Below are 25,208 nucleotides of genomic sequence, written 5' to 3' on the forward strand. Positions count from 1 at the left end.
TGATACTGGGACCAAAAAGATTGACCACTGTATGATTTTCATGTGAAGTCTTGCCAGGGATGTCATTAGAATCACAGAGGACATGAAATCATCCTGAGGTACCCCCTCACAGTAACTGAAGTCTGAGTTGAAAACCTTATAAACATATCTAAATAAGGATCTGGAAGAAAAATTGTTTGACGTCACAGGAACACAATCCTCTGTGAGGGAGTCTAGAGATTTTTGACTGTTCTTGGAATTCCAGCCTTCACTATGATCTAAGAGATTTGTCACTCCAAAAGAAAGATTCCTGATACTTTGAAAAAGATAAGCAAGTTGTCTAAATATGGAAAAATGTGAATACCCTGTAAGCCTTCAATGAGCTATAACTGGAGCTAGACACTTGTGAATACTCTTGGTGCAATGGAAATGCCAAAGGTTAAGGCAGAGAACTGACAGCGTGATCAGACATACAAAACCTTAAACATCTGCATCCTGGATGAATAGGGTTGTGATAATAAACATCTTATAAGTCTAACGTTACTACTTCTTTCTCTTTCAAGTTTCCTGGTAACAGGTTGTGAAGTGACATAATTTTTGAATTAGAGCATTATCACAGAGGGTTTAGAAGAGAATTATTCAGAACTGGTCTCCAAGCATTTTCTTTCTTTGGCACTAGGAATATTCTTGAATAAAAGCCCTTCCGACGTGGGAAGGAGGAACTGGTTCTGTCAGTCCTTGGAAAACGTATAATGAAGAACAGGTGGAAACGAGTCTGATCTGGAGTATAAGGAATGACAATCTGGAAAGGAGGAATTTCCTTCCACTGCTGTCTGCAATCTTGATGAATGATATTCAGGACCCGTTTGTCTAAACTCTAAAGCAATCTGCTGCCAAATAGAAGGAGGTGGGAATAGGTCACAAGATCTGTTGAGTAATCAGTCACACATATTGGATGTCCTATTGGGGAGGTTAGAGACTTATTTTTGAACTCCATTGCCATTTCTTCTTAAATGTCTATTTACCTGAATTCTGTTGAAAGTGTTGTTTTCTAACAAAAGTGGAAAAGGAGAAAAAAATCCCTTGAATAATTCAGAAAGGAGAGCTGAAAAATCTTGGAGATTCCCTGGATCAGCTTTCATCTCTCATTTTGATCATCTCTGCAGCAGAGGGGCCAAACACTAAGTCTGTGACCAAGGGAAAATTTAAAATGTCATTTTTAACATCCTCTGGAAGGTTCTAAGAATGCAGCCATGCAAACTTCCTTAAAACAGTACCAGTGTCCTTAGCCCTGGAAGAAGTATCAACAGAGTTATACATACACTGCAAACAACGAGTAATGATGTGCAAAAAAAGAAACTAAATTATTTAAAGCAGATTTTTTCCTCACAAGAGGAAGAAACGGCAAATAAAATTTTCCTTATACTTTTCACAATTTGTCAGAACAAACATTCACACACAAACCTGACAATTTGAAATTCTGAAACCAAAGTTGTAGAAGTATACGCTTTATTCCTTATACCTAAGTGCTTAGCAGCAGTGGGATCAACCAAGGCTATGGCTGTGGGATAAGTTTGGGACTAGTATATAAAAAACATTTATCCTGCAGAATTTTATACATCCTATCTGCTCTTTTAGGGGCAGCTGGCTGACTTAGGAAAAATTGTAGACAGTAACACAGACATTATCTAAAGCTGACAGAACAAGAGGAATGGATGTAGGTTCTGGAAAATCCTTCTGTAACAACTTTCAGTATTTTCTGAGGGACTGGGAATCCACCGTGTTCTGAAGGACTGAGAATCCACTGTGTTCTACTAGCAGTAGTCTCAGATTATAAGAAACCCCTAAAGAGAGAATAAAAAACTGAGCTCTCCTCTGAGTCTGAATTAGCATTCAGGGGGAAGAGCCCTGAGTATGTCCCTGCATCTTCCTTTTCAGATTCAAGATCTTGAATCTCTTCAGGAAAAGAGGAAGCCCTCTTTTACAGAAAGCTTACAGGAGGGAACAGTAGTCTGAATTAAACCCTGAGCCAGACCCAGCATACTACTCCTGTCTAAAGAAAATTGAGGAGGAGTAGCTACATGCTTGATTTTCTGTTTCGTTTTGATAGTAAAAATGGGGCAAACTGTGTCACTAATGACAACAGCAGCTTCCACAGGAATGGACACATCATTGTGGCACAACAGGTAAACCTTCCCTGTTCCCTATCCCAGGACCGACAACAGTGGCTTCCCCTTGCCACTGAGGGATTGCCAACAGCCGCAGTGGACGTGACTAACCCCCAGTCCAAAAGTGGCTATAGGTGCTACACCAGAGGGATGCAGGGTAAAAGATGAGTGGTCTGAGGTGCAACAAATTGCTACAGCAGAGTCGCCACCTGCAGCTGAGGCCAATTGCTAGCCTGCTGTGGTGGCAAAAGCTGCTGCTTAACTTTTTTTGTGGCTGGAACAAAGAGTGATTGTAGGACCTGTAGTCTATTCCATGGTCAAGCCAAAAATGGTGCTCATTTCCCCGAGGAAGGCAAGCAGTAAATGCCAGAAAAACTAGCAGTCCACAGAAGTTTATATTTATTTTTACACAGAAAAAAAAAAACTCAGTAAAAAGTGCTTTCAAACTCCATGCCAGCCTCACCAAGGAAAATGAAACACTTTTTCTGCACAGAAAATATGTTTTCATTTAGTTAATACTACTTTTAAACTGATAGAAAATAACAGGTGCTCCAGTTAAAAAGTACGTTATAATCTTGAGAGAGTCTGTTAAAACACAACTCTCCTAATATTAAAATCACTTTCCTGAAAGAGGGAAGTAATAAAACGTCAATAAATTTAAAAAAATGGAAGTTTTCTCCCCCAAAGGGAACTTATCTGCCCAGCAAAGGAAACTACAAGCTGACCATGTCCTCAAAAGCATTAGAGGAACATACTGTTCGGCAGCAGGAAAGCTTTGAAGGGTTTCGTGCCCAAACTTCTCAGCTTAAACTGCTTGACAATTTGGGCGTGTAGAAGATACCCTGAAACATTGGAAACTGCCCAGGCATTGTATTCTTGGCAAGATGCAAGTCCTATAGCTAAGGCTACTGCCGCAGTGATCAGTATGAAGAACATCTTTATCAGCTTGGCGGCATGATGACAGCATTCCAGCACACTGCTGGCTGCTGATTACACTCCTTCGCACACAGATGTTAGTGTATTTAAATTCTTTTTGAAGTGATGAAGTGCATATTGCCAGTGGAGGTTTGAGTCAGTCTGCACAGGCTGATGCTAGATAGAATGGAGATGTGTGTGTGGGGTAGGCTCATCCTAAAGGAATTGCTATTGCTGCGTAGTCTAATTGGATGACACAGAGGGTCATTGTGAGAGTGATGGTGTCGGGCATAAGAAAGGTGACTAGTAGACTGTAGGGTTCTGTCCTTGGTTCAGTGCAGGCACATTTTTCATATTTATTTTAACATTATGTGTCCAGTTGGATTTATCCTGGTAAAAAAGTGCCCATTTTCAGTGGAGTCCTGGGGAGAAAAGCTCCAAGGAAGTTAACAGAGTACATACATGGTTAAGATGATAATAAAAAACATGGTTTAGATAATAAAAAACTGGTATACAAGGTAAGAGAAATGAAGTACAAGAACAATTTTGTAAAACAATAAGATACTCTAACAATAAGATACTCAGGAATAGAACCCCTATTTGCAATATTTACAACAAAAAAAAAATACATATTAGGTGAGTATATCGGGTGAGAATATAGTGTATGCAATGGAGGCATACAGTGGGTCACTTATGTGGAGTAGTGGGTCTTCAAGGGGGGTCTTTGCAGTTACAAAGAGGGTTAGCATAGAGGTGTGAATTAAGAAGGCCCTTGAAGGTGCTTGTGTGAAAAATATGTAAAGGATCAAACTCTTTACTGATTCTGCAGGTGTGTGGCTGCAGTAGATGGAGAGAAAATCAAATAAGGATTCAAAAGTCTGACCAAGTGGGCTGAAATGTGGCATTTTTGATATGGTGCAGTCAAATGAAAAATACTGCACCTAGGCTACAGGAGTTGAACTGATTGCAGCAGGGCAGGCAGGAAAAAGACCTTTGGTTATTTTTTCCTCGCCTTGCCTGTACAAGGAGGTGCAGAATTACATGTTGGAATGTATCCCCCAGAATCGCAGAGGCTTGTGCTGTTCCTTTCCTTGGTCTTTCTGCACCTTGAGTAATTTGCGCAATTCAGAGGACCTTGTGAGAAGAGAGACATTTGGCTGTTAAATGGAGAGTAAAGAGATGCAGTCAGAAGAGCGGTCGGGATGGAGGAGATGAATCTCATCAGAGGCTGTCCAGCTCTCAATTTTTTTTTTTTTTTTTTGGTGGGGGGGGGGGGGGTATTGATATGGCATTAAGATGTGAAGAGAATCCTCCTGAGCAAGAATGGCAGAGAGCAGGGAAAGGTTTGAGTTCTTTCACCTCTGTTTCCCTATTCTGTTTTCCTATTTTACGACTCTGAGCAAGTTCCTTAACAAGATATTGCTCCTGGTTTGCCCCTGAAAATAGATGCATGTCCAGTGAGCTTACCCACTTAACGTATGAACTGGGGAAAGAAAGATTCCAACTGCTCCCTGGATCAACACAGTACATATTCACAGTGAGGGTTGTGAATCTGTGGAATCAACTGCCTGCATCTGTGGTTTAGATAGAATGGGACATGTGGAGAAGGGGTGAGGGGAAAATAGTTGGAGAGAAGGTAGAATAGCGAATGCATTTGTTGTCCCCTTCTGCTGTCAAAGTGTAATGTAAATACAAGTTTGAAAATGTTTAACAAGATACAAACTCTATGAAATTATTTTAACCATTTTAAGTAATGGAATCCATTTTAAAGTCATTACTACATATAGGTGCTTCATGAAACAGAGTAAAATGGCAAACAAATAAATATCAAAGCAGTGTAGAGCAAGGGTGCCTTTATTGTTCAAGTACCACTCGATGCAGCTGAACTAATAAAAAGTAATTTCCAAGTGCTGTCTTCATGTAGTAGAGGGAAGGTCCCCTGGTTGCAGTGCAAAAGACCAAGCTTTGACAGGGGAATTTTCCCTATTGGAGTCTACTGGAAGAATGTCGTCAAATATATTACCTGTTTTGCCTATCCTTGGGGAGAGAGAGGGGGTTTATTGGCAAAGGCTATAACCCTATTGTTGACAGAGGGGATGTAATTTTTGTCATGAGTATCTGGGATGCATACCAGTGTATTAATCCTTGGCTTGACCACATTGATGTCTTTGCACAGGAAGTGTTTGAGGGATGAATCATTGGATCATTCATTCATACAAGTAGAAGAAAGCATACTTTCCTAGGAAGATTGCTCCCTAACACCTGTTTTGTCACCATCTGGTAGTTTGGCTTTGGCAAACCATTGTGGGGGGAACAGATTGGTCAAAAGAAGTGAAAAGGGAGTTGAGGGTCTAGGTATGGAGAATCAAACATATTTAAAAAGAACTGATGTATGTATCGATCATTGTTGCAGTAGCCTTAACTACATGGGTTATATCCTGCAAAGGATACAACAACCAAAGCGTCCAAAGCTTCATGGCAACTTCCACATGTTCAAACCAAGCTGCCTGAAAAGACAGGATTGAGCACCAAGCCCTTCAGGGCTTTCCTGCTCCCGAAGAGAGAGATCCTTTGCGAGCTTTCAAGGATTGATGATCTAATTGTGCTTTTACTTTGCTGGGCATCTATGCTTCCTTTGGGGTGGGGGGAGCCTTCCACATTTCAAAGATTATTGTTTAAATGTACTTGGTTATGAAAGTAATTCTTCTAGGAATTTGTGTGTAAAGACTTTTGAGGCAGTTAACTGTACTTTTAAATGGGAATGTACGTTTTCCTGTCCGTTTTAAAAGTTGTTTAAAAAAAAAAAAAAGCAGTTTAAAACTACTTTTTGCTGGAAGAATTGTTTATTTTACTATTTAGATCTGACAAAATGTATTAAGTTCTTTTATTTGAGGAAAAATAACTTTTTAGAATTTAAAATTTAACTGGCACATGCTACTTATTTCCCCAGGACAGAGGCACCATTTTTGGCTTGACCATGGAACAGACTACCAGTCCCATGGTCTGTCTAACAACTATAAAAAGAAAAGGTTGAGCAAACAGACTTTTGCCACCACAGCAGGCTAGCAATTTTGCCTGAGCTGCAGGTGGGTGACACTGAGGCCAAAGCTGGTGTCTCGGACCACTCATCTTTAACACTGGAGCCCTCTGATGAAGCACTTGCAGCCACTGTGGACCAGGGGTTAGCCATATCCTCTACGGCCATTAGGACTCCTTCACTAGACATGGTTCATAGGTTGGTATTAGGCTATCGGCCCTAGGGCCCATACAAGCCTAGCCATAACAATTCCCTGGCTATTTCTTCCCACAGTATTTACTTCCCTGGACCCCTGTCTAGCAGGGCGACTGACGTGATTCCTGGGGTGAATTTCCTGTCTCCCATCTAATCATCAAGGTTCCTTTTGAAGAGGGCCAAAGAGGCGTTCTGCTTGACATGTATGGGCAGTCTTTTCCAGAGTCTGGGGAGACTCTGGGTCAGGAACCTATCCCTCCAGCATGTTTTGTTCATTGTAATGACAAGGTTTAGATCCCTGGAGCGTGTCTCTCTGAGGGAATGGGATTTCTTTAAGTGTAGCATGTCCAATAGTTCTGGGTTTGACATGGCCTTGTATGTTACGCAGAGATCGTCTCTGAGTAGACTATATGCGACAAAGTATAGGTGGAATTTTTTTAGACTGTCAGCAGAGGGCATCTGCTTTCCGCCTGTGATTCTTTTAGTGAGGTATTTCTGCGGCCTTTCCAGATGTCTTGAGAGGTACATACCAAACTGGGCGTTTTATTCAATAATGGGTCAAATGAGGGATGAGTACAGTGGGACAATTACCTCCTTTTTTTCTAGATGAAACGCCCTTAGTGATGAGGTGTGCCACATAGAAGGATTTTTGTGGCAATGTGGTTATCGAAGGTAAGACCACTGTCCACCTGTGTCCCTACGCCTCTGGGAGAGGGAGCAGAGGTGTCTTTCCTGATTAGTTAGAATGCTGTTCCCATCCCTGGGGAAACTGTTGCTGTCATTAACAATCCTGTCATCCCCATTTTTCATGTCAAAAAGAAACAGAAGCTTAAACTTTTATCTACTCCTACTCAAATTTCCCTGGACAGGAGTAGTTATTAAGTTTGTCTCGGGGTCTAATTCAGGCCATTGATTCTTAAGTGGTTTCTGGTTTAAAAAAAAAAAAAAAGTGATGCCTCTTTCTGAAGAGATTCAAGATTCTGAATCTAGATGGACGAAAGGAAAGGACAGATACAGGGTTTTCTCCTCATATTTCTGATTTAGATGAGAACATGGTTGATCCTACTTGTGAGGGTTTCTTTTTCTCTAACACTATTTCCAGAAAGTGTCAGTGTTTTCAATGGGAGAACAATGAGATTTCTCAGTTCCTCAGAAAATACTGTGAATTATTTGTTATAAATGGAAATTCTAGAACCTTCACCCATCCCTCAACTTCTCGACATTGGAAGGTGTGCGTGTCTGTGTATCTGTGTGGTTTCCTTAATCCTCAGTTTGCTGCAGGGTTGCCAGATGTCTTTATTTGGGCGGGACTGTCTCGAGATCAGCAGCCTGATCCCGAGTCTCGCACTGCTGGTTTAAATCCTGGGCAGCCTCCGCTTTGTTTTTTTTTTTTTTTTTTTTTTTTTTTTTCGTGTTTAACGATTTTTGATTGGCCTGTATACCGGTATACAGGCCAATCAAAAAATCGCAAAACAAAGCTACTTCTGTTTAATGCGGAACTGCGATGTTCCGCATTAAACAGAAGTAGCTCCGTTTTAGCGATTTTTGATTGGCTCGTATACGGGCCAATCAAAAAAATCGCAAAACAGAGCTCCTCCTGTTTAATGCGGAACTGTGATGTTTCTCATTAAACAGAAGTAGCTCTGTGTTTATTTAAAATCAAAAAAATAAATAAACACAAAGCTACTTTTGGAAGACTTTTTTTTTTTTTTTTTTTTTTTTTTTAAGTCTTCGCTTTGTCCCTACCTGGCCAGTCGGAAATCTGGCAACCCTGGTTTGCTGCCCCAAAAGAGAGAGATTACATTTTCTCAGTCTTAAAGTTTTTGTACATTCATCCCAAACTTGTCCCAGCAGCTGTAGCTTTAGTTAATCCCACTGCTAAATATTTAGTTAATTCCAGTCCTTGACTTTCTGACAAGGGTGGTCAAATAACTGATAGGTATAGGGAAAAGTATATGCTTCTGCAACTTTGATTTTTTCAGAATTTTGAATTGTCAGGCTCATGTGTTAGTTTATTCTGATTAATTGTGAAAGGATTGAGGAATGGTTTGTCTGCAATTTCTTCTTGTGATGAAAAATCTGCTTTAGTTTCTATTAGTTTTGTAGGCTGTTTAGAGTGCGTGATTGACTGTTTTTTCCAGGGCTGTGGTCACTGGTACTATTTTGAGGAGATTTTTTCTGGCTGTGTTCTCAAAACCTCCCCAAAAGATGTGAATAATGAGATTTAAAATTTTCCTTTCAACGGAGAGTTAGTTTTTTGACACTCTGCTGCAGAGGTCATCAAAAAATGTGAGAAGGGTGAAGTGATTCAGTGAATCTCTCAGATTTTTAGACCCTCATTTTCCAAGGGGTTACCCATCCCCTAGGCCAGTTTTGAGAAGAAACAAAATAAACAGTCTCAGCAGAATGCTGGTAAACAGACTTTTTAAGAAGCAGTAGCGAGGAGTTTGCAAAATGAAGGCAGAAACCACCCCTCACTTAAAACAAAGGACAGTCTTAACAAGTCAGAATGACTGTTTTTAAGGGACCATGCCTCCCCCCACCCCCACCCTGGCAATCCCTTTCCCTAACAGAAAGTCTGAATTTCCATTGTCTCTCTGTGACATCGGATAGTTTCAGTCTAATGGGTTTTGAAAATCCTTCATCAAGGTTGCAGGTGGCAGTGGGAAGAAATTCTCCCTTTTGGGGAGTAATTCCTCATCCATCAAACCAGACTTTTCTGTTTATAGGTTCATAGGTTCATACTAGGCTGTCTGCCCTAGGGCATTTATAAGCCTAGCCAGAGTGTGTGTGGCTTTCACCACCCCTTAGGATGAGAATACTATACCCATTAGTTTGCTGTGCCTCTGTCCAGCAGTGACACAGAGATGATTCCCGGGGTAAACCTACGATCTCCCATCCACTCGTCAAGATTTCTCTTGAACAGAGTCAGTGAGGGGCTCTGCCTCACATGGACTGGGATTCTGTTCCATAGTGTAGGGAGTCTCTGGGTGATGAATCTGTCCCTCCAGCACGTCCTATTTATATCCGTGTTGAGGTTTAAGTCTCATGCTCTCGTGGCTCTGGTGGATTTGGATTTTTTGAGGTGGAGCATGTCCATTAATTCCGGGTTGGACATGGCCTTGTATGTCAGGCACAGATCACCTCTGAGCAGACAGTATGCGACTGAATAGAGCTGGAGTTTCTTCAGTCGGGCAGCATATGACATATGTTTGAGCCCCTTTATCTTTTTGGTGAGGAACTTTTGGGGTCTTTCCAACTGCTGCAGGTGTCTGGTAAGGTGCATTCCGAATGGGGCGTTGTACTCAATCATTGGTCTGATAAATGAAGAGTACAGGGGTACAATGACCTCTCCTGATCTGGATGTGAATCCCTTCATGATCAGGTGGGCAATGTAGAAGGTCTTCCTAACCACTTTGGCAATGTGAGTGTCAAAAGAGAGGTTACTGTCAACTTGGGTCCCCAGGTCCCTGATAACTTCTTCCGTGTTTAATGGATTACCACCTATGTGGTAATTAGGGGTTACCTTGTTTTTCCCAAAGGGTATGACTATACATTTTTGGCATTTAGCTTAAGGCCATGGCTCTGGCACCAGTTATCCATTTCTATGAGACCTCTCTGGAGGATGTCTGTGTCTGATGGAGTGTCAATTATGGTGCCCAGTTTGCAGTCATCTGCAAATTTTGTCAGCCACAATCCCCTATGTTTGCCTGCACTTCAGAAAAATAAATGCCGAACAAGGGGGGCCCAGGACTGAGCCCTGTGGGACACCGCTCATGACCGGCTTGGAGTCTGACATGGCACCAGCAACTCTAACCCTGTGTGTTCTGTCCTTGAGCCAGTTTGCAACCCATCTTGTGACATATGGGTTTACATCTAAGCTGGTGAGCTTTTCTATGATGCCCAAGTGGGGTATTGTGTCGAACGCTTTTGCTAGGTCAAGGTAGGCTGTGTGAACTGCCTTACCCTCATCAATGGCCTTGGTGACTGTTTCGAAAAAGTCGACCAAGTTCAAGAGGCAGGATCTGCCCTTGACAAAGCCAAATTGGGTAGGATCCAGTGTCTGTAGGTCCCCAATGTCTTTATTTATGAGTTCCATTATGATCCTTTCCATAGCTTTGCAGACGAGGCTCGTCAAGCTTATGGGGCGGTAATTTCCAGGGTCCGTAGAAGCACCGCCTTTGTGGAGTGGGACCACAGTTGCCGTACTCCATTCTTTGGGTACGTATCCTGTAGTAAGGCTAAGATTAAACAGCAGCCTTATGTGTGGGTTTAGTTCCTCATTGAGTTCGTGTAGCACACAGCCGGGGACACCGTCCGGTCCCATTGATGCTGTGTTTTTTGCTTTAGAGAGAGCAGCTCTCACCTGGGCATCTGAGATGTTTGGGAGGCTAGACTCTGGTGGGATAGATATTTCTCCTTTTGGGGGGGAGGGAGGGGAAAAATTTGGGGAAAAATTTGCACTGAACCTATCTGCCAGTATGTTGGCAATGTCTGTGGGTTCAGTGATTTTTGTATCATTTTGGACTAATTCTGAGCATATCTGGGAGTTTCCACCCAGGTTTCTAACATAGCTAAAGAAGGCCTTATGATTGTCTTTTGTGTCATTAGAGATTTTTCTCTCAAAGTTGGCCTTGGATGATTTTATGAGTGATCGTAGTTTTTTGCTAGTCTTGATCAGAGATGCCTTCCCTTTTAGGGATTTTGTTCTGTCATGTAGTAGCTTTCTCCTCTTGTTGTAGAGTTTGTTTATGGCTGGGGTCCACCAGACCGGGCGCCTGCCTTTGGTGGAAAGGGTCTTGATTTTATTAGGGATTGTTTGATCCATACATTCCTGGAGGTGCTCGTAGAAGGCATTTGTAAGGGTTTCAGCAGCGTGGGTTGTGGTTTCCACTGGCTCGGGGGCCTTGAAGGATACCACTCCAGTCTTAAGAAGTGTGAAGTTTTGCTTTTGAGAAGTTCTTCACTGTGGTCTTTTTTGCTGGGGTTGGGGGCGGGATGTGGATCTCCAGTGAGATTAATTTATGGTCTGATCTCACCAATGAGGGATATACTTCCGGTGTGGAGCATTTTGTCCCCATGTTTGTGATGATCAGGTCTAGTATATTTTCTCCTCTTGTGGGAATGGTGACTAGTTGTTCCATAGCATTTGAGTTTATGAACTCCAGGAACCTTTGGGCTAGGGTGTTGGGGCTTGAGTAATGTTCCCAGTCTATGTTTGGGTAGTTGAAGTCACCCAGTGAGAGACACTCATACTCTCCAGTGTCTTCAGGAAGGCTTTGTGGGTTTCCTGAGTTTGAGAGGGTGGTCTGTAGCATGCTACAAACTGTAGGGCAGTTTTACCTATGGTTAATTGCACCTGGATGGTCTCCGATGCTTCATGCGTTGCCACTAACCTGGCGGTGTGGGTATCCTTTATGAATATGGCTACTCCCCCTCCTTTTGTGGTTCGGTCCGGATTTTGGGGCCGGAACGCATGATATGAGGTATAACTTGATAGTGCTGGGATGCTCTCAGGAGCCTTGAACCAGGTTTCAGTCACAGCACAGACATCGATGTTCTCCATACTGAGGAGGGCTTGAGGGTGCATCTTGAGGTTTAGACTTCTGGCATTGAGCAGTATTACCCTTAGTTTTTCTCCATTTTTGTTTTCTAGGGCGGTAGGTTTATCATTTGAGCCTTGCCTAAAAAAGGCACTATGGGGGTGGCAAGAGCCTTTGCCAATATCCGGAAGCCCAGGGGTGACAGGTGCAAGCCGTCCCTTGTGAAGCAGCGTGGCTTGTCAAGCATGTCATCCCAGGCAGACAGACATTGGATCCCCTTAGAATGACACCAGTAATTAAGCCAATTATTAAAGCTGATCATTTTGTCTCTGTATTGTGGCATCATTCTTGGTGAGGGTAGGATACTGCTCAGGGTCAGGGTCATACCGGCCTGGGCTACATAATCTGAGCGCTCCTGTATGTCTCTTTTCATGTAGTCCAGGGAGGTACGTCTCAGGTCGTTCACACCGGCATGGACAATGACTGAGTCATACTTGTACTTGCTGTGGAGTGACCTGAGTGCTTGTGTTATGTGGCGGATTCTAGCGCCTGACAGGCATCTTACTGTGATCTTTTCCTTGTTCAGTCTGGTGAGTGGGACGTCAGTGTGTCTGACTATGGAGTCACCTATAACAAGTGTGTCTGGCATTGTGTTTGGCCTTAAGGGCTGTGACTGTTTAGCACACTGACTTTGAGAACTATGTGTTGCATGTCTTATGTCTTGAGGTGGCAGTTGCTTGGGTGTCTGCTTTGGAGGCCTCTGTAGTTTTGGTAGATTTTTGATCAGTGCCTCCGAGTATGTCTTTGTGTGTTTATGTGTTTGTTTTGCAGATGTTCTTCATTCCACATTGCTGCAGTCCTAACTATTGGGTAGTCCGCTGTCCAGTCGGCCCGAATACCAAAGTATATGGCTGACGTCGGTCACGGTGCATTAGACTGACGTCAGTACGTCAGGGTACTAATGCGCATGACCGACGTCATATCCTCAGTCTTTTTTGCCACATGGTCCGATGCAGAAGCAGTTTTTGCGAGTGCAGGTTGGCGTTCTGAAAGTTTCTGAAGTCAGAGTTTCAGACCGAATCAAAGTTGGCTAAGTACCCCGTTGGGGAATATTTTGTTTTTTTCTTGCCTCAGTATTTAACCGGATGTCAGAAAAAGTGAATAACTGTATTTCTTGTGGGAAACAGATACCTCATAGGGATTACCATACTTTGTGTATACCTTGTTTAGGGCCTGAGCACGACGTTGTTGGATGCCGCTCTTGTGCTAGGTTTAACAAACGCGCTATTAAGAGAAGGTTAGACTGTGCCAGGTTAGTGTTTGGGAAGCGTTGTAATTATAAAATGCCGTCGGATGCTCCGGCCCGCTTCAGCCAAAAGCGCAAGGACAAAGCAGGAAGCCTAGAGTGGAAGAACCGACAGTCCCGGACGTCGGTTCTTTAGAAGGCTCAGTGGAGCGGAGGTTCTGCCAGGAGTTTCTTTGGAGTCTCAGGGAGAAACTTTACTGTTACAGGATGTATCCTCTCAGGAAGTAGGCCAGCCTGAAGGGGCTTCTCAGGTGGCTGTTCTTCCCTCTCTTCCTAAGGTGGTTAGGGCCTCGCCTTCTGTTTCTAAGGCTTCTTTAAGAGGCAGGCCTGCTTTAGCTTCAGTGGGGGTTTCTCCGAGTGTTTCAGGGTCTTTGCCTAAGAAGCATATGCTAAAATGGCAGAGGATTTGATTACAATGATTAGAGGTTCTATGCCCCCTCCTGATAAGAGGCCTAGGGTGGAACCTGAGTTTGAGAGTTTTGAGCAATGTTCGAGGCTTCTGAGTCTTGACTGAAGACTTGCAGGAGTATCCTCCTTATTCTGATTCTGATGTGGATGATTCTACTCCTTCAGCTTCGCCTCCTGAGGATTTTTCATTTTCAGAGACTCTGCATTCCATGAGGGAGCATTTCAAATGGGAAGGTCAAGATTTCTCTGATTCAGGAAGAGGCTTAGAGAATTCTTGTTTTACCCCAGCATAGGCCTTTAGCTATACCTCCTGTTCTGAATGTGGTAGAAGATGTTTTGCAGAGGCTTCCCTGAATCCTGACTCTTTGCCTCCTGCCCCAGTTAAACCGGATAGGTACTATAGGGTGCCTGAAGCCCATAAGTATCTTTTTAAGAGTCCTAGGGCAGACCCAGAAACTGTCTCTCAGGGGCCTAAAGGTGTGAAGGCTTCTGTGGTTAAAAATCCTGTTCCTCCTGATAAAGAGGCAAGGGCTTTGGATAGATGGGGAAAGAAAGTGTATACTTCTTCCACTTTAGCCATGAGGGCGTTGAATTGTCAGTTTCATATGTTAAAATATCAGAATTATCTCCTTTCACAATTGAAGTCTAAGGTGGATGCTCTGGCTGTAGGTATTGACTGTAAAGAATTGCAGGATTTAGTTCATGTTTCTGAACAGGTGGGTAAGCATTCCTTGCAGTGTGGTTTTGATGCTGTGCAGGCCTCCTCGAGGGTGGCTGCCACTGGTTCTGTTCTTCGTAGGCATGCCTGGTTGAGGGATCAGAACTTAGCTGAGCATGTTAAGACAAGGATTTTGGATGCTCCTTTACAGTCTGATGTGTTGTTTGGTTCGCCTGTGGAAGCAGTTTTAAAGAAAATGGAGGACAAGGCTAAGTCTATGCAAACTGTTAAGGATTTTTGCAGGTGCAGCCTCCAAGTTTAGTAGAAATTGGCCTACTAAGGGGTGGACTTATCCTGCTTATGATTCCCAGTCTAGGGGTAGGTCTAGGCGTGGTAGAGGCAGAGCTCAAGGCTCTTTTAGGCCCAGTACAGGGAGTTCACCTGCTCAGACTTCTGGTGAGGGCAGGGGTCAGTCCTTTCGTAAGCAGACCCAATGACCTGCCTTTTCAGCTGCCAGTACATTCTCGCCTGGCAGCACCTTTGGGAGGAAGGCTGTCTCTTTTCAAAGAAAATTGGAATTTAATTACCCAAGACAGATGGGTTCTGGATATCATTCACCACGGTTACAGGTTTTATTTCCATACCTTGCCTCCTTTCAAAGGCATGCCAGACATTCCTCCTCTACAAAGAACAGAGGCTCACAAGCAAATTTCTCTGTTGCTCCAAATAGGGGCTATTCAGTCAGTTCCTGTGCCAGAAAGGGGCCTAGGATTTTATTCTCGCCTGTTCCTAGTACCAAAAAAGGGGAACACGTGGAGACCAATTTTGGATTTATCTATCCTCAACACTTATCTGGACATTCCCAAGTTCAAAATGTTGACGTTACAACAACTTTTACCTCTGCTGGGCAAAGATCACTGGATGGTAACTTTAGATCTAAAGGAAGCTTACCTTCATGTGCCAATAAGACTAAGTTGCAGGAAGTATCTGCGTTTTGAGCTGGAAATTCGCATTATCAGTTCTCTGCATTGCCCTTTGGCGTATCTACTGCCCAGAGTATTCACGAAGGTTCTGGCTCCAGTGATAGCTTACTTCAGGCTAAAAGGAATTCAAATCTATCCTTACTTGGTCGACTGCCTGATTCTGGCTCAAGAAAAGGAAGACCTTCTACAGCATTTGGAATATGTCATAGCAGTGCTAAGATGCCAAGGGTATTCTGTGAGCGAAATAAAGTCCAGTCTAGTACCCCCTCAAGACATGTGCTTTCTGGGTGTGAGACTGAATACAGCAGCCCAGATGGCCGTTTTAACCCCGGACAAACAAAAGAATCTTTCCAGTTACTTCCAACAACTATCTCTTCAGTCCGGGCTGACTGCAAGGACAGTCCTTCAAGCCTTAGGGTTCATGGCATCTTGTATTCTGGTGCTTCCCAATGCCAAACTGCATATGAGGAAGCTACAATGGTATCTCAAAATCTATGGACACAGCACTGCCAGGATTTGGACACTGTCATTCAAATAATACCTTGCATTCAAAAGGAATTTTTGTGGTGGGCTCAGGAATGTCACCTAAACAAGGGACTCTCTGTGACCCGGCCAGAGGCGAGTCAGATTCTAACGACAGATGCCTCAGACATTGCTTGGGGAGCTCATCTCAATGGAAAGTGGATACAAGACAAGTGGCCTGCCAGACTACAGCATCTACATATCAACATGAAAGAGATGTTAGCAGTCCAGTTTGCATTAATGGCTTTCAAGGAGTTACTTCTTCCAGGGCAGGTGTTAATTCTAACAGACAACACAACTGTCATGTGGTACATCAACAAACAAGGGGAACACATTCTTACCCATTGTGCAGGCAAGCAATGATTTTATGGGAGACTGCGCTCAGCTTGCAACTAACTCTTCAGGCAAGGTTTCTGCCGGGAGCACAGAACTCCTTAGCAGATGTGTTAAGCAGACAAATCATGGATCCCCACGGTGGAAACTGGATCTTCATGTATTTCAAAAATTGACAGTGTCATGGGGAACTCCAGACATAGATCTGTTCGCTTCTCCACTAAACCACCAGCTGCCAAAGTTTTGCACGAAGGATTTCATCACACAGCTTGGAAAGTGGATGCTCTATCTTTCAGTTGGAAAAATCTTCATGTGTATGCTTTTCCACCTCTGCCTCTTCTTCCAAAGGTGCTTCTAAAGGTCAGACAAGACAAGCCAAGGATGATTTTAATAGCTCCAGATTGGCCTCGCAGCACTGCTACCCATTACTGAGGAGTCTGGTAAGGAAGCCTCCATGGCCTTTACCCTTGATTCCACACCTATTGTCTCAGAGGGACGGTCGTCTGCTCAATGTCAAGCTTCACTCTCTTCATCTAACAGCCTGGCATATTCTGTTTTGAAGGACAGCAGGTCTCAGCTTCCTCAACAAGTTTTAAATGTGATTATGGAAGCCAGAAGACCTAGTACAAGGAAAGTGTACGCAGAAAAATGGAAGAGATTTTTGTTTTGGACTGCAGCAAAAAATTTGGAGATTTCTGAGCCTAATTTGAGTGTGGCTCTTCAATATCTTACTGAGTTATTGGACAAAGGTTTGTCTTTCTCTTCTATTAAGATTCATGCTGCAGCAATTTCAGCTCACTATGATTGTGACCCACCATTGTTTTCACATCCTTTGTTCAAGCAATTTCTTAGAGGGCAAAGAATATAAGACCCCCACGTAGAGCTCCTACTCCTGCTTGGGACCTCAATTTTGTGTTGGAGAAACTTACTCTACAACCTTTTGAGCCTGCGGCTACTGCTGAACTGAAATACTTGTCATGGAAGACTGTTTTTTTGTTGGCCATTACTTCTGCTAGAAGGGTTTCTGAGTTGCAGGCCCTTATGGCGGTTGAGCCTTTTTGATTTTTCATAAGGATAGGGTATCATTACGTACTAATCCTTCCTTTATGCCTAAGGTGGTTTCTAGTGTGGCTTTAAACCAAACTATTCATTTGCCTACTTTTTATGCAGATCCCCAAAATAAAGGGGAAAAGATTTTGCACACTTTAGATGTACACAGGCAATTGCGTTATTATTTAAGCAGGACTAAGGATTTTAGGCAGTCTCAGCAGTTGTTTGTTTCTTTTGCTTTGAGTTCGCAGGGCAAGCCTGTGTCAAAACAAACTATTTCTAGGTGGATTGGCTTTTGCATTGCATTTTGTTATTCCCATCATGGCAAGGAGATTCCAGCTGGGATTAGGCCTCATTCCACTAGGGCTACTGCCACTTCAACAGCATTTCTAAGGGGTGGCAACTAAGGATATTTTGGAGGCAGCTACTTGGAGTTCAGTGCATACTTTCTCTAAGCATTACCACCTTCCTCTCTACTCTAAGTCTAGGGCTGGTTTTGCCACAGCTATTTTGCAAGGCATGTTATCAGCTCCTGCTTCCTTATGATTTGCCAGCCTCCCTTACCTCTGCTTTGGGATTCTACCCAATAGTTAGGACTGCAGCAATGTGGAATGAAGAACATAGTACAGTTTTGTACCTACCATAAATGTAGATGTTCGAGGATCCACATTGCTGCAGTCCAATTTACCCTCCCTCCTGCCCCTCTGTGTTTAGGGGTGGTTCTATAGGTGAGATTATATTCTGGTACCTTTGTATATATTGTATATATTTTTGGTGCAGGTATGTTTGGTGTTTTTGGTTTTGGCCTTGTCTTTTTAGGGTCTTCTGACATCTGGGGCAAGAAAAGACTGAGGATATGGCGTCGGTCATGCGCATTAGTACCCTGACGTACTGACGTCAGTCTAATGCGCCGTGACCGACGTCAGCCATATACTTTGGTATTCGGGCCGACTGGACAGCGGACTACCCAATAGTTAGGACTGCAGCAATGTGGATCCTCGAACATCTACATTTATGGTAGGTACAAAACTGTACTTTGTGATAGTTCTATGTGAAACTGGGTTTGTGGTGTGCGTGGTTTCCTTCTCCTCCTGTCTGGTCTTGCCAGTCCTGAGTTGAGAGAGCTCAGCCTCCAGTTTGGCTATATAGTTGCATCTCTCACATGTATTTGTGTTTTGTGGGAGAAGGAGTGGGTTGTCTGTGTACATGAGGCAATTGTAACATTGCCTCAAAATGCCCAGATTCACCAGCTGAACAGGAGAGGACGCTAGCAACTGACCCTTCTTCGACATGCTAGAAAAAGTGAAAAAGTTTGCTGTGTAACTGAGTCAGAAGGGACCTATAGGGAAATGGGTACTCAAGGGGATTCTAGGCTAATGTAGTACTTTGTTTAGTATATAAGTACTTTACCTATATAAAAATGCTTTAGGAGCAAGTGCTGAGCTTTTGAGATAGAGAATAGACTGTTTAGATTGCAAGTAGAGAAGTTCTAAGGGAAAAATCGAAGAGCAGACCCTACGGAGCCAGAAATAGTCCAACCCTGCCTAACCGGCGCTGCCCGATGTTGTTCTATGGGCAACTCCGCGCTAAATCACGCAAAAGCGCGCTAAAGCGTGCTTTATAGCAGGGGGTTGAAAAGAGCTAGGAATTGACCCAAAATGGCCAATAGACTACAAGTTTCTGGCTGGAACCACTGCTCTAGGGACAAATGGGCTGCTCAGTGCTCCCCACTCCCACTGGTGAACAAAGAAGCTTCCCTTTATCCAAATAAGGATACGGAATAGCACAGGAACCAAGCCAAAGCCCAGAGATCAGCAAACTCTGAAGACTGGACTATTCTAGTTCAGTAAGGAGGGAAAACAAGATTTTTTTTTTTCATATGTTGCCTCAGGGAATCATGGAGACCATTCCTCCTCCCCATTTTGGGAAAGTTTTTTTTTATTCAAGGATGTTTTTGGTGACAAAGGAAGAAAATGCCTGAAGGTCAGTTCTGGATCTTTTCTTTCCTAAAACTATTTGTGACAGTGCCAAAGCTCAGAATGCTTCCACTTCACAAAACTGTAACCGCTTGTTCCTCAGTTAAGTTTTCTTGTAATGCTAGATTTAGAAGATGCTCGTCGTCACATCCCTTTTCATTCAGACTTCAGCATTACTTAATGTTTTGGTTGCCTGGTTCACATTGTCAGTTCTCTGCCATACCCTTTGGACCGTCCTCTGCACCAGTAGTGTTCAAAGTGTTTAGCTTCAGTTTTAGTTCATTGCGGCTGCAGGGTGTCAACATTTTTCTCATCTTTGCCGAGACTTTTTCAAAGTATCAAAGAGTTTTTATTTCTTGGGTAAGTGCTCTCTTACACAACTCAGGATTTCAAGAGAACATTCAAGTGTCTTTTTGTTTTCTTCTCCCAGGATTGTGTTCCTGGGTTATCAACTAGACATCTCAGTGCAAAGATCTTTTCTTCCACAGGAAAAATAGGTCTATGTCTAGATCTGTTTCTAAGGTTTCCCACTCAGACTGACTTTGATATCTGCAAGGGAATATCTCTGGATTTTGGATCTTGTGACAGGTAACCATTTGAAATGTCGGGACCCACCTGAACAAGTCCTGAAATACAGGGATTGAATGGTCAAAAGATCGGACTTGCATGAACTAAATCCAAGTTGCCATTTCGCAGAATATTCCCTTTTTCTCCCAGGTATGGTGACCTCTGAAGTTGGTATATATAAGTTTGGGGGGGGAGGGGTGCGGGGGGGCTTGACCCCCTGCAAAATTAAGTTTTAAGGAGAAGAGAGATTTTTCGAAATTTGTTTCTTTCCCATGCTTTCGATTTTGTTTTGTTTTCTGGCATTTCAGCACTTGGTAGTCCGAGTGCTGACATTTCAATAGGGAGCCCTTGTGCCATCTGTAATTCTCATGATACTCCTGGCAAGACTCCACATGGGAAAGATACAGTGGTGCCTGAAGTCTCTAGCCTCCGCACCAATATAAACTAACATTTCAGTTCTCTGTTTTGGGATTTTGTGAGGAGAAAAATCACTTTGTGGAGACAGCAATATACATAAATCCAGGTCTGCCCTTCTCCCTCCCTGTTCCAAAGTAGTCAGGACTGACACTGCAGACTTTGCTTGTTGAGCAGTGTCAGGAGGATAAAAGTACAGGGTGCTTGGGATACCAGTGACAAATGCAAGCAGGTTTTCTTTCACAACTGTACTTTTCCATTCATATTTAACATGAGCTAACAAGACAAGTAATCCCACTTAGACTACCGCAGTTGCTCTCCAACATACGCAGGGTAGCTAAGAATGCCTCTTTATGCAAAGTTAAATGTCAAGCAGTATTGATTTCATTAGCTTAAAATGTGCCTTAGTTTAAGAATGAGTTCCATTCCATATTGAGGAAAAATGAATATTTGGAGAAATGAGAGAAGTTGCATAAGCTTTTCTGTCTTTCTTTCTGTTAATATTTAACTTGTGAATTTTTGCTGATTTGATAGCAAAAATGTATTAGTCTTGCAGCAAAACTTTCCTGGTCTTTATTTTCTTGTACTGGACAGAAGGGTGTTTGATGGTTACACATTTTTAAAATAGTTTGTGTATCTTACTCCTTTCCTCAACAGTTCCCACACACATTAGCAGAAGAAGACCCTGAGAAGCCTCCTGTTGAGAACACAGGGAGATACTTTGGCCGGAATGGATGCTTCTGTTAGCATGCCTGCAAAGTTTGGTAGCCCTTCAACTGTGAAAGAAGACTATTCGACTGCATAGCCAAAAGTGAGTGTTGGAAGGTAAAGTTAATGTTCCTTAATGCGTTAGCCACATAGGATTGATGTTTTTTTGTCAGTTTTCTGGCAGAGCATGTAGACTTCATTCTTGATGAATTTTTGTGTTTTTGTGGTGGTGGGGTGCTGAGATAGCTACTACTTCTCCACCTCTGCGTAATTGGTTTGAAGTAGGTGGATGGATTGCTGTAAGAAACCCCTCCCCCTCCACACCATGGTTAAGTTAGCATTAAAGATTTCGTTAATACAGTTCCAGTGAGACATAATTTTAAGAAATATTTTTAGACTCCCCGTGGTTATTAGGGACTGCATACTCAAAGTTTTCACAAATGCAGTTCCAGTGAGTGGTAATCCCAAGAAATCTACCCACAGTTCTGTGGTTATTAGAGACTCTGTATTTGCTTTTCCAATGTTGGTTAAGATAAGTTTTAGAGAGAGAAGTTTTAATCTGTATCAGACAAAGTGAAATTGCAATATCTTAATTGCAGTTCTATAATTTGACCTATTAATTTCCCCAGTTTAATCATTTGTAACTGCTGGAGTTTTGTTCTATCTAATTTCTTTCCTTCTCACTTTTGTGTTGAATGAGGTCTCCATTCTGAATATGTTCCCCATGATTAATTCAGTTTGTGGCATCTATCATGTTTACTATGCTGGGGAAAAATTCTCTCTTTGAGTCAGTCTCACGTTCAGCATTCAAGCATCTTGCAATTTAGAAGATTGATGAGGTATTTCTAAATTCAATCACTAATGAAAAATTGTTTCACTCTTCCATCTGTAATGCACTGCTCCCAATTGAAATGTCAGCACTCCAAAATGGCAGAGTGCTAAAAAGCTGAAAAAAGTCCTGAAATCCTGGAGAAGAGCGAATCTAAAATGCTCTTTTCCTTAAAAAAAAAATTATTTGGGGGGGCAGGCCTCCACCCCCACTCCCAGCCCCTGAACTATATACCACCTCTGAGCTCACCATACCTCAAGGAAAAGGAACATTCTGAGAAATGGCATTTCAGACTTAGTATATACAAGTCCAATCTTTCAACCATTCATATAATTCATTCTCAGTGTTTCAGGACTTGCTCTGGTGGGTCCTGACATTTTAGATGGTTACTGTAATACACATTTAGAGAAAAAAGAATGTCTCTTCCTTTTAATGAGTGATATATTGGTAGTTGGTAATAGAAAATTTGTACCATCCTTTTTTCAGTTATGGTTTATTGACTTTTTTTTCCCTAAAACAATTTGTACTTCTACAAAATTAGCTGTGCTGTTTTCAGGTTCTTATGGGTTTTGTAAGTACAATGCAAAGAGGCAGGTGTTCTCCCAATCTTTTGGTACTGTGAGTTTTTACATCCTCCAATCTTTCTTGTTTCCATGTGCAAATCTTTTTTTTTTCTTTTTTGAGACCATTTCCATTAGATTGACCATAACTTTAGTGTGGAACCTGTGTGGGATCAGAAGCTCAGAATTGTGTGCTTTATTTGTGCTTACCACAGCGTTGTGTAAATATCAAATTTCGTCCGTGCAGGTTAAACTGTAAAGAAATCTTTGCTAAACAGTTCTTATTTGCAAAGAGGTTTTTACATCCGTTTAAGGTTAATGATAGATTTTAAGAATGAGCCGTTTAATGTTAATGATAGATTTTAAGAATGAGTTTTTAAATTGAAACCGTGTTTGACAGAACATATTTTCAGGTAGCTCAAGTCAACAGCCTGTCTTTTGCTGTTTAATGTAGTGTTATTTGCATTGATTTTGCTTTCGTGATTGTGTCATATATTTGAAAATATTTTGTGAAAGGAATTAAATTAAAGGTAATCTTATGAGTGCTACATGTGTTATATGGAAGGCAAGCATCAGTGTTACATTTTATGATAGCATGTATCAAAAGCAGAAAGCACTTGCCTGCTCTTTCTGGCTTTTTTCCTCTTTCATTTTGAGTATGGAAATTATGAAGTCAGTGGCCGTTATACGTTTGCTAATATCTGAAGTCTTGGCTTTACTTGTGTGTTTTCATTTGCAGTTGCTGCTTTTGCATGTTATAAGCATGACTGATGGTCTTAAGGGTAATGAGAGTTGTGTAGAAGGTCATGCATATGACTAGGCTAGTATGGTTTGACTAAGAGCTTTAAATAAATATTGGTTCTAAATGTATGACTTATGTGATGACCCACCACTGCACCAGTAATCAAGGAGCCTCAATCCTCACAACTGGCAACAGTGGGGGACATTCACTGAGAGGATGACAAGTACACACACATACTATTCCACATGCAGCTCTCTGCATCATTTCCCTTAAGAGCACGCAGAGACCACAGTCAGTCCGGGGCTGGTTTCTCCATCTTCCTACAAATCTGCAATAAGACTCCCCACTGGCACAGCTATAGAGTTGAGATCTCAGCTGCGTGACCAAGCCAAGACCTCCAGCACCCTCTCTGTCCAACCAGTGCTTCATATCCCTGCCCAAGTAGCTGACACACACACTCTGAGGTTTGATGCGCACACACACACACACACACACACACACACACACACACACCTGGGAAAGGTTGGCATAGGTTTACTAGCTATGCCCCTTTCTGCCCAGACTATAAGGTAGTTTCCACTGCTACCAGTCACTCCTTATCTACTTTAAGGCTGTCAACAAAGGGTGTCCAGTCTAACTATGTAATATTAATATTAATACCAAATGGCAGTTTGACCAAGAGCAAGACTGTTAGGAGTGGCCCACACAATGTCGCCAAATAAAAAAAAAACAAAGTCTACCTATAAATTAAGCTAGTGACTACAAGATACTAATTTGTCTCCACAATACAACATTGATGTTCTTCGTGTTTCACTGTTGCAGTCATTACATTTGGGTAATCTGCTGGCAGGTTGCTTTCAGTCGGCCTGAATAACAACATTTTGGGTTCTGCGTCGGTTGCTATCTCCTCTTCCATGACGTCAGGTCGTCAGGGGTATAAAAGATGCAGCTGATGTCATTTTAATCCGTCTTTCTTGCCGCGCAGTGCCCGAAGCAGAAGCAGTTCTCAAGTGCTGTTCGGCCAACTCCTGAAATTTTCGTTTTCGAGTTTCAGAACCAAAGTCTTCAAACTAAAGCTAGGTACCCCGTTGGGGAAACTTTTTCTTGCTCCTTACCGATGTCAGTAAAAGTTAATAATTGCATTACTTATGGGAAGCAAATACCTCATAAGGATTTTCATTTGTACTGTATTCTTTGCCTAGGCCCTGATCATAACGTGCCTTGCTGTCGGTTTTGTGCTAAATTTAATCAACGTACTATTAAGCGTCTGTATATTTTTGCTTCAAAATATTTTGGTTCAAGATTTAACTACCCTGAAATGTTGTCGGTTAGCAATCCGACTACCGGAGTTTACAAAAAACACAAGGAAAAAAGACAGACCGTCGAGGTCCAAAACCGACATCAAAGCTTCTCCTAAGCCAGTCGCCGGTACTCAGTGAGGTGCTTTTGCAGCCCCTGATACCCGCTACTTTTAAGTCGCAGGCCTCTACCGAGATCCATTCCGAGTCCGGTATGCCGCGAGATTCTGCAGTATTGAACCCGCAAATGTGTCTCCCTTGGATGGGTCTGGAGCCGCTGAGCAGGCACCGGCTTCTGATGGTGTTTTTAGGCCTCAACATTTGTATATTAAAACGACGCCATCATCAAAAACAAGGCCAAAACCAACTTCTATGTCTAAAAAATGACGGATGAGCCACGTGCTCAGGCCCCTATGCCTAAAAAACAAATGATCAAAATGGCTGAGGATTTAATTACCTTGATCAGGCCCCACTAAGAGGCCTAGGCAAGGCACTGATTATGAATCTTCAGATCAGGTTTCCATTTCTTCTGATCAGGAATTTTCTATTCCACCTTAGGAGGACTCTGATGCAGAGGAATCCATCCCTTCTGCTTCTCCTCCTGGGTATTACTCTTTTGGAGAGACTTTCCATACTTTAAGGGAACATTTTCACTGAGAGAGTCAGGGCTTCTCAGAATCAAAAAAGAGGCTTAGGGATTTTCTTCTTTTTCCTCGGCATAGGCCTTTGGCAATACCTCCTGTATTAGACATTGTTGATGATGTGTTCTCGGAATCAAGCATGGCTCCTGATTCCCTGCCTCCGGCTCCTAGTAAGTCAGACAGATATTACAGGGTTCCTGACTCCCACAAATTACTTTTCAAAAATCCTGCTGCTGACCCTGAGACTATTTCTCAGGGTCCTAAGGGTGTTAAGACTTCTACAGCCAAAAAGCCTACCCCTTCTGATAGAGATTCCAGGGCGCTGGATAGATGGGGAAAGAAGGTTTATACGTCTGCAACCTTGGCAATCAGGGCT

The 25,208-nt window shown here is 42.6% G+C and overlaps 1 protein-coding gene across 2 annotated transcripts in view; it reads left to right on the top strand.

Moving 5' to 3' along the window:
* Nucleotides 1-25,208, top strand: part of LOC122796618 (activin receptor type-1-like) — a 446,478-nt gene that overhangs the window by 22,518 nt on the left and 398,752 nt on the right. Inside the window, exon 2 of one of the 2 annotated variants that reach the window (XM_044065233.1) lies at nucleotides 20,712-20,879. The gene's annotated coding sequence lies outside the window, so the exon portion shown is untranslated. The remainder of the gene's footprint in view (nucleotides 1-20,711; nucleotides 20,880-25,208) is intronic. The other variant, XM_044065231.1, reaches the window with a different exon arrangement.

This window comes from Protopterus annectens, chromosome 3.part0 (assembly GCF_019279795.1).
Source record: "Protopterus annectens isolate FY-2018-M chromosome 3.part0, PAN1.0, whole genome shotgun sequence".
Classification (NCBI taxonomy): Eukaryota; Metazoa; Chordata; order Ceratodontiformes; family Protopteridae; genus Protopterus; species Protopterus annectens.